This window comes from Chroicocephalus ridibundus, chromosome 1 (genome assembly GCF_963924245.1).
Source record: "Chroicocephalus ridibundus chromosome 1, bChrRid1.1, whole genome shotgun sequence".
Lineage (NCBI taxonomy): Eukaryota > Metazoa > Chordata > Aves > Charadriiformes > Laridae > Chroicocephalus > Chroicocephalus ridibundus.
In genome coordinates this window covers 135349693-135365922 of record NC_086284.1, presented here as the reverse complement: position 1 = coordinate 135365922, position 16230 = coordinate 135349693, and the positions used below count along the sequence as shown (strand labels likewise).

Here is a 16230-nt window from a genome sequence, read left to right as displayed (position 1 = left end):
ACTCAGACTAAGGCACAACTTAAGTGCGGTTTCAAATGAAGAGCAAAAAATCATACGTAGTCTGCAAAATGAAACGGTTTTGTGGTTGGGCCTATAGTTTGGGTTAAACGTGGGCTTTTCACCCTTGGAAGTCATTTCAGTTTCAAGTGTGAATGTAAAATGAAAAGGCCATTTTTGAAGCAATGCCCTATGCAGATGCTCGTGTTCTGTAACAGATGTGCACATTTTGATATTGATTAACCCTTTTCAAAAGTATGTTATATTTGCATGGAAAGAACAAGGGCATCCAGAAAAGGAGCTCGTTAAGAAACAGCTACTGCACCAGGGCTTCTTTCACAGTGGCTCTTTGGCTGAAGTCCCGCGGCAGATAGGCACGCTCAGCTTTACTGGGCTCTCTTCTGGAGAGCTATTTGCTCTATCTTTTCCCGTTCTGAACGAAGCGGTGGCGCACACTCGACACACAAAAGAGTTAATTGCCGGAGTCAGCCCTGGGAAGTTGCTAAGCAACATTGCTGGGCCCTGGCATCAGCTCAGCCACCAGCCACTTCTGTGCCACATGATGCCTGTGGTCCAGCACCCACCCTGCTCAGCGCAGCCCAGAAGTGCTCTGAAAACTCTGCTCAACTTCCTCAGATCCTGCAGTCAGTCTAATTAGGCTCACCTAACGAAAATAACTGTTTTGTAATTTAGGTCCCGTTGCTTAAAAATTATTGCAAGGATAGAGTTTGTCTGTACGCTCAAACCAGTCTATTCAGTTAATATCCTTTAATTTAAATGTTTCAATCTGTCATTCCTACTTGAGATGAGCTAATAGGCTTTTATGATTTTAAAGTATTGTTGTAATAAGCAAACACAAGGATTGCCATCATGTAAATCTGAAAGAGGATAAACATCTATCCATTCACTACAGCAAGTATGCTTTACAGAATGGAACCTCAGATTTTCCAGTAAGTTACCACATATTTTTCAGCCTGGCATTCTAATCAAAACCAAGGCTTTTGGGGAACTTGCAACCTTTGGGTAAATCAGCAAGTATTGAAATCATTATAAATGCAGGACTTTGTCACCCCAGCCTGATTACAGATCAAGAATTCTGGGCTATATCATCTGCTCTTAATGGAGGCATAACACTAGTCCGTGTGCACTGTGGAATTTGCCCTCTGTGTGGAAGGTTAAAGTCCTGAATACCCTTGAGACAGTAGCAAAACTCCTAATCAGTAATACATCTATTGTTTATCTTATTCTCAGAACAAATCGTGCTGGTACTGCCAGAGGTAATAAAAACTGCATTTTAATGGATTAGTGTCCTGCAGTGATTTTGAGGTCTGAGTGAAGACAATGGCACTTAGCGGGTTTGCTTTCTGTGTGGATTCTTTGGTGTCAAGCAAAGTAAAACTCTCAACTGCAGCTTCTCCCCCTGGCTAAGGTGCTCGTACTGTTGCTCTTTTTACCTGACCGCATTTACAAAACTTGTAGGAACTTAGTTATTGGTCAAGTTTGGCTGAACTTGGACTGCTCAGAAGCTACTGATGGAAAGATGAGATAAACAAGCGCACAGGAACTATGAGTAAAGAAATTTCTTTCCCTTAGGCAACCAGCCTAAAATCTTAGTAACCACAAAGAATCCATTCTCGTATAGGTTCGCTGTCTATCAAATGTGCATGGATTTCAGCCTGAGGCATGTACCTGGAATGAACAGGTTTGCATCCAAATTCTAACCCCTCGTTAAAGTGGTTTGCTACTCAGTTTTTTGTGTATTTTGCATAAATATTGATAAACCTGATTTTCTAAAACCACTTACGATACCTTGTTAGCAAACTTAGCGATATGACAGTTTTAACATACTTGATCTTTTCACTTCTTTGAATTTTGGGATTCTCAAACACTTCTATGGGCAGTGCAGGCATCAACACAGTGAATTTATGTTTACTGGCAGTATAAATGCGTTTCCTCACTGCTTTTTCCCGGTTTTTAGGAATAGTTTATGGCACTTTAGCAGTTTACAGGCCACAGGTAGAAATGGCTACTCTAAACTTGCCCTTTTTTTTCATTTGATTATATTGTGTTTATATTCAGCCACATCTTGAAACTATTCAGCTGAAGTCTGAACAACGTTCTATAATATTTAGGTAGATTTTTTTTTTTGCATCTTTTGATTTTCAAGCAAATCTGTACTCCCTTGGTTTGAGCCAGGTTAAGCATGCGTGCTGCTGTGGGAAGTGGAATCCCATTTATGGAAATCAGAGTGAAGGTAAGAAGGGTAAAAGCAAAATATTTCCAGGATCAGTCACATTTTGATGATGATTACAGCAGAGTATAATACTGACTAGCGTCTTGTACAGTGACAAGTACACAAGACTGCTGTGGACGTAATTCTGGTATTGTTCAGGTTAATGGCAGTTTTACCCTTGACTTTAGTGGAATCAGTATTTATGCTTGATTTTTCTTCTATTATTGTTTTTCTTATTTACACCACTAGACACCATAGGAGACTGACAGAAATCCAACATACTCTGCACTTGTTAATATTGCTGTTCTTGCTCTTTTTTTCCTCTGAGTGTTTTTTAAAGTTTAGTACAATGCTTCTCAGCTAGCCTTTCTTTAATTTCTTATCTTTATAGGCAGACTCCATGCATCCTGTTACTGTTCACATAGTAATTACAGACTTCTTTTCTTCTGAGCAGACAGTAAATATGTTGTTCTTTCTGTGTTTGGATGTGGAGTTGGGAGCAGCCCTGGGGTCATCCGAGATCCATGAAGGAGCAGCAATAGCACTGTGCTTTGGCTGGCAGCTAAAAACTGTTCTGCATCAGCCTCTTTAGCGCAGAAGTGATTAGCTTGGGGGACTGGTAATGACATAAGGAGCCTTTTCCAGAAACGTGCTGGAAGGGGGCTCACGACAACATCTTGTTAAAATTCCACTTTTATAAGTGGAAATTTCTTCGCCTCAGAGGTCAGTCCCTTTCCACGTATCATTTAATCATGCCTGTGAAAGATGACTTATCTCTAAGGCTAATAAAAATATTTTGCCTTCTGACATACACATTATTGTATTTAAAAAAAAAAAGAAAGAAAGAAAAAGGAGGTCATATGACACATAAAAATTCCCAGTGAAAGGAATCCAATTGAGTATTTTCTAAGAACATTAACATTCCTGATTTCCCAGGTAAAGTGCCTGTCTAATGCCTAATGTCACAGATTGGTCTTTGAAGAACACCATCAAACTGAAGGCTATTTTCACCCATAAAGTGATTGCGGATTGGTGGTGTTTTCTTCACTGGTTGCGGCAGGGAGATGACAAAAAATTTCTATTATTAAAACTAATAAATGGGGTAATCGCTATCACCACAGTCCTGCTTTCACCAAATAAAAGAATCCGCTTTGAACTGATTAACCACTGATGGCATGGTGAACACTAAGCTAAGCAAAGAAAACATACCGCATGAAATCTGGGTCCCACTGGAACTGCTGTAAGTGGTTTTACTGCTTCAGAAGGGTGAAAGATTGAGCTTTAGTTTGAGGCTCTGCTCGGGGATTGTGCGTCTTCGAGGCTAGCAGGCATGGCACTGAGTAATGCATACTTGAAGTTAGGTTCCCAAGTGCCCATTTAGACCCTGAAATAAACAGCCTAATTTTCAAAAGCATTGAGTACTTACCAGCTGGTGCTGATGAGACCATTGCGATGAGCAGTCACTATAGCTCACTCTAACATACACCGACCAGGGGATATTTATCCCAAGTAAGCTTTGTTCACTTTTTTCTTTTTGCATTTGTCAAAGACATTGCAAAAAAAAACAACTTTGAGTAAAAAAAGTAGCAAAACCCCAGCTTATCAAAAAGGATATTGTAGAACTCACCTTTTCTCTTTGGTATTTCCTTCCTCTGATGTTCAGGTATGAAATAAAATGAGGATTCGCAATTTCACTGCAGAATTACAAGCAGATGAGAATCAGCGATCTGTTCCCTGCTGCACGGCCTAGATCCTCCGCTGGGAATGCAACAAAAAACCTGACACTGGAGCATGACTTGAACATACTGATGAGAAAAGGTATTCAGTATTTTACCAAACTCTCTCATTTCTTCCTTCCGTGCACTGTAGGAAAGCACTCTGATGACCAAAACTGTTGGGTTTTAAGTGTCCTTCACAGCCTAAGATGATCAGTGCTGCTGCAATACTGAATATGAGTTTTCCATAAGCATGAACAAAAAGTCATTGTGGTAATGGGAGGATGGTTGAATGGTTGAACATATATGTAAAATATAAATAAAGAAAGACAAAGAAAGGATTGATGGAAGATATTGAACCCATTTTAAAGTAAGGTCATTTTTATAATACAATAATCATAGGTCAAAAAAAAATATTTTCAAGTCAGCATCTTAGTTGATCCTTGGCAGTTTTGTACAAATAGACAACCTCAGATCTGTTCCATAAAATTTAACTCAGATTGATTCCACTCTCCTGTTCTTTGAAAAGTGGCTGTCATCTACCTCTGTGTGTGTTTACTTAGTAAGACCTAACCTGCTATTTAAAGTGTTGCAAAAGTGGCTTAACTGAAGTCTTGTTTTAAGTCTATTTAAATTGAACCATTGCAGTCTTGCGTGGAGGCACTTAAAACAATGTATAGCTGCCATATAAAATTCCATCCTTTGAATTAAGCTAAATCAACATAAGCCAGTTGTAAATCAATTTAACTGTGTCCACATGTGGATTTGCTTCATGTTTAATGAAACTGATTTAAGGAAACAATCCCAGTGAAACCACTGCCACTTTCTTTTGCAGACAAAGCCTATATTATGTTGATTTATTTGGAACTAGAACTCTTCTGGCATACATATTGAATAGCCAGCATAGCTTTGCAGCTGCACTGTTGAACATCAACCTAAATTCTTGGTCTTGTTATGGATTTGGCTAATAAATTTTCTTGCATGAAGCCATGTTTCTCCCTCAGTGAGATTTAACCCATACATTTGTCTTCCCAGATGGGTTGGGATTTTTTTTTAGCATAATCTGATTAATTTAATCCAAACAGGATTTCACCATATGTTTTTGTCCCGCCAGAAGTAGCATAGGCTCCTCATATCAGCAGTTATGTTCTTAACTAATAGTCTAGCTTTTCAGTTTGATTTATGGACACACAAACAAGGAAAATTTTAAATTCAATCAGAAGAAATGGCCATGTGTTGTCTAGCCAGGATGTTCTGGTAGGGTTTCCATCGTATCTAGGAAATTAATGCTTCCATGGATTTATGGCTTTAGATGACAGTGATCTTCAGATTGGTCCTGATTAAATAACATTAGTTCTAGGATTGTTGCTCCAGCCTTTTGTACTTCTAGAGATTGTGTGAAGATTAATTCATCCTCATGCATATGTTTATCCTTTAGTGAACTGAATTTTCTTCTCTTCTTCTTCTCTTTCTTCTCTTTTTCCTTCTCTATCCAGAGTTCCTGTCTTTCTTACACATGTGATTCATTTTGGTGAATACCTTCAAAACAGAGCAAGAACGGAAAAGTTCAGACTTGTGTATCCCCACTTCCTAATGTCTTATCTGAAAATCACAAATTTACATTCATGAGAGACACACATAAAAAAACCCTAATGGATACCTATGATTTTGTCTAGACTTTTTTTTCCCAAATATGTCAGTTATTCTAATAAAAGCTATTACCGCTCCCTGCAGACTTTACCTGGCTGGTAGCCATAGACAATTGCAGCTACAGTAACACTGCTGCTAGTGTTGTGCTCATCGGTGTCGTGTGCCCTGCACACCAGTCAGAAATTCAGTAGGAGCAGAGGGATACTAAGCTAAAGAAAAATTAGTAGTGGTCTGGCCATTCACACCCATTTGATCTGGAGTAATTTATACATCTAATAGTTATTTTTGTACATACTCATTATTTCCTAACTGTACTGCAGGGCAATACTAGGTTTCTTATTTCACAGTGCCAGATCCTAATGAATCTTTCCTGTAGTATATAAAGTATTATTTGTCCATGGTGGTCTCTTCTTCATTGTCCCAACTTACGGCTTTCTGTAAGTGCTCTAAAGGGAACTTCAATAAAAACACGGATCTGGAAAGGAGAAAACAGAGGCAAAGCCAGACCCTCAACTCATGCTAGAGATATACCAAGCACAAATCTGTCTGCCAACCAGTGCCCTGTCAGGGCTGTCATTCCCAGCATTGTGCGAGCGTACCATTCTCAGTATAACACTAACACAAGCATCCAAATGCTTTGAGATTTTTAAGGGGGAAAATTTGGAAAACTGTCTTGGATTTGCTGCGAGTACTTTCTTAAAATCTGCTTTGGTACAGTTGACTTCAGTAAAATATCCAAATGAAAATACTGAAGGAATGTGATCAAGAGAATAATCAAAGACAGAGTTACTGACTCAGCAGGTTTCATTACCAAATATGGAAGTTAACAATCCAATTTGTTGTTTGTTGGCATCAATATTGAGATTCAGACCACTGTAGTCTCTGGAAACAAACCCTCCTTATCCTGAGCTGTTCCTACCTGTCTCTCATCAAGACCAAACTTTCCCCATCCCTTGTTCCTTTTCCTTTGTATATATTTTAGGCCTACCAGCTCAGGCTCTCAAATCAAATCAGCCCACTATCCTACTTTTATCTCCTCTTCCCCATGTTTCTAGTCCCAGATCTTTCTACTTCCCCCTGACAAGACACAGTCGCCTCTCCTTACCCCAAACTTACTGCCCAGCTCTTGCTGCTACTGATACTTCTTCCTTCAGTCTCGTGCCCAATGGAGTCTCTAAAAATGGTTTAATTCTCAAATTAATCTGGTCTGTGAGGCAATGGTAAGTGGTCTAGGAAATAATTTCCTTTTCAGATAAAGTATGTTTTCAATTCAGATAGTGAGCCACAAGGAATTCAGATGGTTGAGAGGCTTTACGAAGCAGAGGACTTAGGAACTCCTGTTCTAAAACAAATTTCCACGGTTAATTTGACAAAGAACTTTTTCTTGCCACATGTGTGACTTTTAAATATGTAGAAAGATTTTTTCAATCTCAGATTTATAATCCGTTGGGTTGGCAAAATCTTCTATGAATTCCTTAACTGTGCACTTTGGCATGACTTCGTCTTTCATCCAAACCATCAATTCTATTTCTGTTCCCCAACCCATCTATTTTTATATGAGGACTTTGTGTGTTACATTCTGTGCTGTGCTGGCCATCGCACTCTCAATCTTCCCTTCATTCAGTCACGCAGTTTCCAGAGCATTGTCTTCCCAAAAACTTCTCTCTCCCATGACCCTGTTTGCAAGCTAACAACTTCTCTTCTCAGATCTTACTCCGGTGCTATTGTCTTTAGTCTCTACCTGGCACTTACCCCACTGCTTCCAGGCACATACATCTTCCCCTTACCTTTATCCTTTGCTTTTCAAAATATTCGTTCTCTTGTTAATGTCGAATACAGCTCCCTCCTTGTATAGGTTCTCCTGCAGAATCAGAGCTGTGCTCGCTTCTCTGTTCCAGCACCAGCCTTTGCCATGCTGCTTGTTTATGCTGCTACTCACTGTTCACCATCACACTCCGCAGAAGTAAAGTATCTCCCAGCGACAGCGATGTAAAAGCATACACTAATTTTTTTAAATTACAAACAAGGTTTATCACATTCTCTTTAGAGAACTTGTATTCTTGCCTGTTTGGAGAAGCCTTTTAAATATTTTTTTTCTGCAAATCAGAACAATAAATGAAAAGTACTTTTTTTTTTAATGCATGTTCCCAAACGCTGCGTGCTTCCCAGGATCGCAGATAGCACTGTGCAATTAGGCAATTTTAAAGCTTGTCAAAGCTGCAGACAATACAAGGCCAGACAATACAGCATAGACATAACACATTAGAGTGAGTGTTACAGTTATAAAATAAGAGGAGATGTGCATAATAGGGAAAGGAGTGAATCAAGGGCAGGGGGGGGAAACGGAGGGCTGAAATTCCTTCAGCAGTCTCAGCGGTTCTTAAACAATTGCATCTAGCTGCATGCTCCAAGTGTTTTTGAATTTGTCTCATTGCTCTCCAGGGTGGAAAGCTGCCCTTTCTGTGCTGTTCCTTCAGAGCAGCCAAACACCCTTTTTCCTATTCTGGGCTCAGGCTTATTTCTCTGTTTTCTGTAAATTCGTACACTCAATGCAGACATGATCTCTGCAGCCATTAAAACCCAAAGTCATTGTGGCCTGATGTAATACATTTCAGCAAATAAACATAGTGAATGCGATTTTTCAGCAGAAGTTTGTCTACCAAAGACCACTTTAATTTTTGGGTCCCTCTCTGTTCCTTCAGCTCCCCGACTGCTGAACAGTCCCAGGCAGTAACTTACCAGTGCCCTATTTTCTTTATTATGGCACCCTCAGGCATTAGAGAAAAAGGCCTTTACCAGCTCAAACTCCATAGCGTGTCTGATAAAGTTGATATTTATGTTTTTGTATGAGTCTGTCTGCAAGCCATAAAACAGTCTCTTTTTTCAACATACGCTCTGCCATGGGACCCTTTCAAGGGGTGACCTGCTTTCACAAAGAGCTTGGGGCTGGTGCAGTGTTCCTTAGCAAAGTGCTGTAGGGCATTCTGGGACCCGTGACAGTCCAGGAGTATCTGATCTAGTTTCTTAATTTTAATTATCGCTACAGAAGTAAAGGCAGCAATTCAGAACACTGTTTAGCATTGGAAAAGGGAGAACATATTTCCCACTTTGCCTATAATAATTTGGATTTCTTCAAACGATAGGATGCTAACCACAGTCACACAAGAGACCTTTACAAATGTCATTAATCTCTATTTAATAAGTTTGGAGGGTATATGCAGAGAGGCAACAGAAAATATAGAGATATTTGTAGAACATTCATTTTTGTACTTAAAAATCTTTCTGCAGCATCTCAGGGACAGAAGACACGACACTCCCTGTTCACTGGGGGAACACAGGGTTTAAATAAGGCTTCTCTAGCTAGTTAAAATTTCTTGGCAGTTTATTACCTTGGTCGTTAATTGCATTCATTTCCCTATGGAGATTCCTTTGAGAGAGACTCTCCATTACATGTCTGCTGGGAGATTTCCAACAATTTGCATTTTTCCCAATTAATTTCAGACTCAAATATTGACTCATTTTGGGAATGAAGTGACAATAGGACTGAACTTCTGGTTTGGATGGTTGGATATATGTACCATGGGGTATTAATCTGTATATACTATTAATTTATGCCCCATTGGATGACTCTGTAATGTCTGCTGTCTAGCTGAACTCTGAGAAGTTTTTGCTTCAGAAGCAAATCAAAAGGAATAATCTGATGATGGCTTAATGCCTCTGAAGATAATGAAAGTGTCAGAGACTCTTTAGCTCACGATGTGGGAAGCTGGTAAGAATACAAGATCTGAATGCTGGAATTAAACATAGGCCGAAACCCAAAAGGTTGTAGGTGGTGGAAGATAAACCTCCTTTTCTCCCTGTAAGCCCAAAATACCACATTATGACCACTGGATTGCATGCAGTGGTGCAAATAAATTGTCAACAGGTTTCAAAGTTTTTAACAAATCCAACTTGATTTGGATGCAGCATCGAACTCCAAAGCATTTTCAGGGTCATGGCTAGGATTTCTGTCTGCATCAGTTTTTAACCGGTCTTCTGACAGCACTGTTGAAAAGAGATATCAATTTGAAGTTAAAACATAGCACAGAATCCCTGCTTTAGTCAGGGAGCATAACAATATTAGGGCTTGCCTCAGCGTTACTCTCCAAAAGTAACTCTTAAACTGTACTTTTTAAGAAAAAAAGCTTAAGGAATGGTGTGTGGGTCCCTGTGACAATGTCCACCAGGCTTTCCCTGCTTTCAAATTCTTAACATACTGCCCTCTCATACGACGATGAAAGCTTCAGTGCTGCGCTACCATAGCTCCTGGCAATTTTTGAATAAGTAGCCCCACCGCACCAGTGTGCTCATGCCCATCAGGTCCTTGTGCTCTGAGAATTGAAAAGAGTCTTTCTTTCACCAGAAATCTTTGGACAATGTTAATAATTCACCATTTTCTATTATGGAGGGCTACTATTCTTCCCAAAAGGGATGTTTAATCGACCTTTCAACCTTAATCAGCAGAGAAATGCCTGCTTTTTCAACTAATTCCCGGCAATAATGCCAGTGCATAAAGGAGGAATTCAGCCTGACATTAATGTACTTTTTGGAAATCATATTACTGTTAGCCAGAGCTTGCTACGTATCTGGAAATAGAGTCTGCAATGTCAGATCGCAGTGATTTTTTTCTCAAAGTCTCTTAAAATTTCTCCATAATGCTAATTTAACTTCTCAGTGGGGCATATATGGTAGTCTATATGTTACAGGTTGAAGGAGGTTTGCTTCTTTAGTTTTCACTAGCAAGTCTATTTTCCTCCATAAAATTTTTGAAATGTGTATTCAACAGAAGTGTATAATCCCCAGAGTGTCTATTCCTTGGATATGTTTCCATTCAGAGTGTTACAGATGCTCGATCAGAGAAAACAGTTGTAGCAATAAGGAGGCAGCTAGAAAATTAACAAGCCCTTGCAAAGCAGAAAGAAATCTGCACAAGTACAGAACCCAGATAATGGCAAAAGTAGCAATAATCTCCATCTATTGGATATATTAACTTCCAGGTATTACTTACCTGTATGTCTTTGAAATGAAATTCCAGCACCATTACAGTTTTGGATCGTTTATGAGTCCCGGGCCAGATGTGCCCATAAAGGGAAAATATAAATTAAAAAAAAAAAAAAGAAAAAGAAAAAGAAAAAAAGCTGGAAAGGCTTCTACATAATATACATATAGATCAGCAATGATCCATTAGATCCATTTTGACCTTGATGTCAGGGCCCTGGGGGCACCACCAAGCTCTGCAGCTTCTTCTTCCACCCTGGGATTTTGTTTGATGTGATGCAGGCAGGTGACATTGGGTCAGGCTGCTGGAAAAGCAGGTAGCTTGGGAGAAAGAGCTGTGACAAGCCTTGCTGGGCTTCCCCCTCTAGCTTGGGAGCCAAATTTAGCTCAGGCTTCAGCCTCGGTCCTTGTTTGGTCTATACTGCAGGAATGCCCTGTCTGGCCATGCACCTCGCTGATCCTGACTTTGTCTGCTGATCTTGACTTTGTCTTCATCACTTGACTTCCTGACTTGGTGCCATGGAGCTGCCCCGTCAATGTGGTCACGTCTGGAAATCACGTAACTCTTGTCTGACCCTGGTTAACACCAGCAGACCCTCTCAGCTCCCCTTGCACGGATACCATGGTTCTGACCCCTTGTTGGTGAGGACACTGCCACAGCTTGTCTTGCAGTTGCCCTCAGCTCCCTGCAGCCTGACCTTGCTGCTCCTTGACATTTGGTAGTATCTCTCCATTCATCTGCTAAATATCACATTGCAATGAAAAAGCAGGGCTTCGCTTCTCAATCAAGCAAACTGAAGTGTATTTGAGATGGAGGCAGGGGTGGGACATGGCGAGAAGATGTGACATCCTGGTCAGGAGTTTTTCCAACATTTAGCACCTTCTCCAATCATTTGGTCTTTCGCTTATGGCAGGGTAGCAAGCACTTCGTAGGGACATGGAAAATGGAGACAGAAAAACTGGTGGTTTTTAACTGATGTCAAAATATTCCTTCCTGTTATTGCTTCCTCATAATATGTTTGCCAAACACAGCACATAAGTACTTGTAACAGAGACTTGGGCTTGAACAAAAGGTATTTGATACTGTGGGAGCTGTATCTCTTCACAATGAGACTTTACATGCAAAGATTATTTCCTTTCCCGTATCAAACGCGGATAGAAATGACTGAAGAAAAATAAGCCTATTGCCACAAATCATAAACTTTTGTATTAAGGCTCCTGTTAGTACATTTCATGTGCCACATTGTTATACTCAAGGTCTGAGCATTTTTGAAGAGCTATGACCAGAAAATAGGGACAGGGAATCTCAGATCCCGGGTGAGAGGAGGTAGGAAAACAGGAGGAGGGACTGGGCCTGCTGGTAGGAGCAAAGGGGGAAAAAAATGAAAGGTAATGGAAGAAAGACAGAGAAAAGCTCTAGATGAACAGAAATCACAGTACTCCATAGCTCACCAACCTGTATTACCTTTATTTCCTTTCAGCCCCCCTCTCCCCCCATCAGTGCATCGTTCAGGTTATTCACACATCACATAGTACCATTCTGCCAAAGCAGCTTTTTCCTATGCTTCCAACACATGGAGTTGCAAGCCTCGGTGGAGTCCAAGAAACCAGACAGGATGGCACAGAGGGGGTTTCTGCAGACACGCCTTTTCAAAAACAAAGTTAGTGCTTTCCTGCAGGGAAACCACGTCTTTGGTGTACTTCAGTGCTGAGATAACATTGTACTATCTGCAAACAAATTATCTGTATTGATCTGTCTAGTTAGGTGTGCTTGCCAACATGTCATTAACTCCCCACTACAGCTAGAGGAACCAAAGACACCTCATGTAACTGATAACATGATTTAAATGCATCCTTCGTAGCAGTGTTTCATTCCCCTAAGAATTCGATACTCCTTTTACTCTCTTCCTGGACCATTTCACATTCAACCGTGTAGTAAACTTGCTATACCTATTCCAGGAGATAATAAAGCATGCGTTTGGAGCAGAAAAGCTTACTAGACGTGTTAGTCACAGCCACTGGTTAAGTTTTAATATACAAATAGGGTAGACAACTGTAGCAACTAGAAGGAACTTGGTGTAAAACAAACCAAAAAAAATTTGTAGAAATATTAAAACTTTTTTCCGGTTTCTGCGAGGGTTGCACTTTGTAACCAACTTTGAATTAAAGCTGGGCTGAAAAGTTCATAAGGAAGCACGGTTTCCCCTGCATAGCATATTTCCTTGAAAAGTCTGATCTCTCTTCTTGTTTGTCTTTTGCCTAAATCTTTAAAAATAATTGTCTTAATACTGTCTTAATACACTGTGTTCCCTAACATAGTTTCTTTTTTTATCACAGGCTAACTTCCTTCTTTTTTTTTTAAGGGGAATTTGAAAAATGTTCCAATCAGTTCCTGAGGTTTAGCATTCAATGTTGGTTTAGAAGACAGTAACTTATGAAAATTAATTTTATTTTTATCCAAGGGGGTAAAAACTTCTTGAAGGAGCGGGGGTGGGTGGATGGGCATAGTTTCAGAGACTGCTTTTCTCTGTATTCTCAGGAACTCTTACAATTGCAGAATGACCTCTTCTGAAGTTCCCCCATATGTCTGATCTAACATATCCCTGCAGGCGGTTGAGTCACCATCCCTAGAGGTATTTAAGAAGTGCGTAGATTTGGCACTTCAGGGCATGCTCTAGTGGCAGAGATTGTAGGGGTTTTTTTGTGTGTGTGTATAGTTGGACTCGATGATCTCAAAGGTCCTTTCCAACCATGAAGATTCTATGATTCTATGTTTCTCTTCAGCTAGGTCCAAAGCTTTTGCGCTCGATCGATCGTCAATATTCTGCCTTTGATGTCATTCTTCCATGGTATTGGTGTTTATTAGGCCTTTCATGTTTTAGCTGCTGCTTCTACCTGGGCAATTGTGTCCTCTTGAGCTTGGAAAAACAGAGAAAAGAGGCACTGTTCCCCACGTCTTTCAGTTACTTGAGAGCTTGCAGCAAATAGTTACCTCCTCGCCCAGCAGAGGTTTCCAAGGAGGGAAGGACTGTCAAGGATTCCTGCTGCAGAGTGCAAAAGGATATGGTACAGAGAACACCACAAAATCCGAAGAAACAAAAGGAAGTCTTAAAACAAGATGCAGTTCAGCAGTGAAATTCCTTGCCCTGGGAAATTGTGGGTGATGACAGTTTACGCAGCTTAAAGAGGACATTTGACAGGTTAATATAAGAGAAATACAATTGAAGGTTGTTAACTAGAAAGGATGCCCCTGAGCCACAGACTGTTAGAAATTGGAAGAATATTGCAGGAAAATGTCACGCCATTTTTGTTCCAATACTTGTTCTCCCCATAGACAGGTATTTCTGCCTATTGTTGGAGACTGGGTACTGGCAGAGATGGTCCTTTGATCTGACCCAGGACAGGTGGTCTTGTGTTCCTGAGCAAGGAACCATCTTAACCAGAGAGGGAGGGTGGGGTGTTTATTTTTGGCTTGGGTTCTTTTCTGGGATGGAAGGTCAGAGGACAAAATTGGACATAAAGAATGAGGGATAGAAGTTCTTCTGTAAGGTGTTGGAGTTTTTGTCTTATCAAAACTTCAAATACCAAATGTGCCTGGGTTCTTTAAACACAGCATGCTTTCCCATTTCATCTTGCCTTTTTTCCTTTTCTAATCTGAACTTACCTGACTATCTAGAGAGTCCTGGATTCCTTTAAACTAACTTCAAGTACCTAGCTAAAGAATCTATATTTGGATCAAGGTCACTGTAGGGTCCCTTTGCAGTCAATGAGGAATGCTAGGCACCTCCAGTGGGTGATTCATATCATAGGTGGGCTGCATCTCCCTCAGGAAGCATGAATTAACTATGTAGGAAGCCTAACATGACCTTGTTTCTAATTTAAGCGCAACAGCTAAGTGTCTAACGTTTCAAGGCCTCAAGTTAGGTAGGAACAGAACTTACTATCCTTGTACCTTATATCCTTTTAGAGATTTATTATGTGCATGTGTTGTGAAAAGTCACCAGCTCTTTCAAACTTCTAATCCACAGAAACCATGTCACAGCTGTCGCCACATGAATATAAAGTCAAAATCTACAATACGCAAAAATAAAAGACAGATGCTTAGGATCTTCCATTTCCAGATAGTTTTCATATAAGAAGAACATTATCAGGATAAACCAGAACAAGTTTAACAGGCAGAATAGAGCATACATAATACCACTTAAAATCAACATTTTTGCACTATACAATCAACAACACAGGTCCTGCTATAATATGTAATTAATCATTCTTCATTTTCTAAGTACAGGAAAAAGGACCCATAAGGATTTTATTTGCCATACTATTGTTATATCTGTTTCTATTGGAATTCTTTTCTGATTTAGTAATAGACCTAATTTTGTACACAATAAAATGTTGTCATGATAACTTAATTTTGCATTTTCCTAGGAAAGAAAAAGCAGATGCATAAATGAGATTTCCTGTAAGCAATCTAATGGAATGCGATTCTTAAAAATGAACACTTAACAATTCTTACTTGTAATACACATGGAGTAACAATACAGTTACTGTAGCTTTCCTTTTCGAAGCACGCAAGAATTTACAATATTGCTTCTACCACAAGCAGCAGAACTCTAGAAACCATTATTACAAATTTTACTTTTCTTCTCAAGACCTTCATTAGAGGGGCAAGAGCATTTTTGAGTTCTCAGTTTTGGCAATATCCACAAAAAGAGTATGAGAGTTAAGTGCTGTTTCTCAAGATTTTACCAATTCAGGTTTCATTTTATGAAGGGATAATTCATATATACTTTGTGCAGTGTTTTCATAGGTGGTTTATCCAAAAGGGGTTTTTCACAGTAATGCTTTTATGTTTCTTTTGTCTGGAATGTTCCAAGTACTCTCATTTTGCAGATGAGAAGACTCCTGTTCAAGTATCCTCAGATCTATACACTGAGGCTCATCTCTGTTTCTTCATTGATATTGGCCATTTCTCTTGAGATTGCCACAAAGCACCAGCTGGCACAGGTTTTCATATAAATACTAGAGGTCAGTCTATAACAATTATCTGGGAAGACCATGTTAGGGTCCACTCCGCTCCCTCCAAAATAAACTTTTTAACGCATAGTAGTGACTTTTCATCCCAGAAGTAACCCGTCATGACAAGGGGCACAGCCTCAGTTTAACAGTGGACCCCAACACAGTCAGTAAATCTTGAGATCTTGACTGTTTATTGCATAAGTTGATACAGATGAGTGCAGTAGTATAAAGAGATAATACCTGAACTAGATACCTGTCTCTGTGCTAAAAGCAATGTAGTTTCCTTAGCCTGATACTTCAGTTGGGCACTTTATCAGTTCATTTGGAGACAGCTGAGGCATTTCTACGTGGTGTTGTGTGTTACAGCTCGAACCTGTCCACAGAAAAATCCTCTCCTAGAAAGCCATAAAAAACAGGAGCAGTTCTGATTGCCCCAGAACTGTTTGTGGACCTTCCTTCCCAGCAGTCAGTTCTCAGTCCCGTATAGAGCACAGAGCTGGGACGGAAAGAGTGAACAGTCTTTTTATCCGTTAAATCACAAGGGGATCTTAGGGAGCAAGAAACGCTTGGCCAACTCTG

General features: G+C 40.0%; 1 protein-coding gene across 2 annotated transcripts in view; it reads left to right on the top strand.

Moving 5' to 3' along the window:
* The window catches only part of SHISAL1 (shisa like 1), a 197925-nt gene that overhangs the window by 77128 nt on the left and 104567 nt on the right, over positions 1-16230 (top strand). For both annotated transcript variants that reach the window (XM_063354862.1, XM_063354855.1), the window contains one exon: positions 3894-4048. The gene's annotated coding sequence lies outside the window, so the exon portion shown is untranslated. The remainder of the gene's footprint in view (positions 1-3893; positions 4049-16230) is intronic.